The 1188-nt window shown below is 54.8% G+C and overlaps 1 pseudogene; it reads right to left on the reverse strand.

Annotated features, from left to right (window-relative positions):
- Nucleotides 1-10: 10 nt before the first annotated feature.
- LOC105528560 lies at nucleotides 11-802 on the reverse strand (annotated as a pseudogene).
- Between the last annotated feature and the right edge of the window lie 386 nt (nucleotides 803-1188).

Here is a 1188-nt window from a genome sequence, read left to right on the forward strand (position 1 = left end):
CCTCCTCCGCCATCTCCTCCTCCTCCTCCATCTCCTCCTCCTCCATCTCTAGCTCCTCTGTCTCCTCTTTCTCCATCTCTTCTTCTTGCATCTCCTCCTCCTCCATCTCCTCCTCCTCCATCTCCTCTGTCTGCTCTTCCTCCAGCTCCTCCTCCATCTCCATCTCCTCCATCTTCTCCTACATCTTCTCCTCCTCCTCCATCTCCACCATCTCCTCCTCCTCCATCTCTATCTCCTCTGTCTCCTCTTCCTCCATCTCCTCTTCCTGCATCTCCCCCTCCTCCTCCTCCATCTCCTCCTTCTCCTCCATCTCCTCTGTCTGCTCTTCCTCCAGCTCCTCCTCTTCCATTTCCGTCTCCTCCTCCATCTCCATCTCCTCCATCTTCTCCTCCTCCTCCTTCTCCTCCTCCTCTGTCTCCTCCTCTTTTATCTCCTCCATCTCCTCCTCCATCTCCCCTTTCTCCTCCTCTTCCACCTTCATCTCAATCTCCTCCTCAATCTCCTCCTACTTCATCTCCTCCATCTTCTCCTCCTCCATCTCCTCCTCCTCCATCTCTATCTCCTCTGTCTCCTCTTCCTCCATCTCCTCTTCCTGTATCTCCTCCTCCTCCATCTCCTCCTTCTCCTCTATCTCCTCTGTCTCCTCTTTCTCCATCTCTTCTTCTTGCATCTCCTCCTCCTCCATCTCCTCCTCCACCATCTCCTCTGTCTGCTCTTCCTCCAGCTCCTCCTCCTCCATTTCTGTCTCCTCCTCCATCTCCATCTCCTCCATCTTCTCCTCCTCCACCTTCTCCTCCTCCATATTCTCCTCCTCCTCAATCTCCTCCTACTTCATCTCCTCCATCTTCTCCTCCTCCATCTACTCCATCTCATCCTCCTCTTCCACCTCCTCCTTCTCCATCTGCTCCTCCTCTAACTTCCCCATCTCCATCTCCTCGTCTAACTTCTCCATCTCCATCTCCTCCATCTCCTCCTCCTCTATCTCCTCCTCCTCTATCTCTTCCTCCTCCATCTCCTCCTCCTCCATCTCCTCCTCCTCCTTCTCCTCCCCCTCCATCTCCTCCTCCTCCATCTCCTCCTCCTCCATCTCCTCCCCTTGCATCTCTTCCTCCTCCATCCCCTCCTCCTCCATCTCCTCCTCCTCCATCTCCTCCTCCTGCATCTCCTCCTCCTCCATCTCCTCCTCCT

Source organism: Mandrillus leucophaeus, unplaced genomic scaffold (assembly GCF_000951045.1).
Source record: "Mandrillus leucophaeus isolate KB7577 unplaced genomic scaffold, Mleu.le_1.0 Scaffold7204, whole genome shotgun sequence".
In the NCBI taxonomy this organism is placed as follows: Eukaryota; Metazoa; Chordata; class Mammalia; order Primates; family Cercopithecidae; genus Mandrillus; species Mandrillus leucophaeus.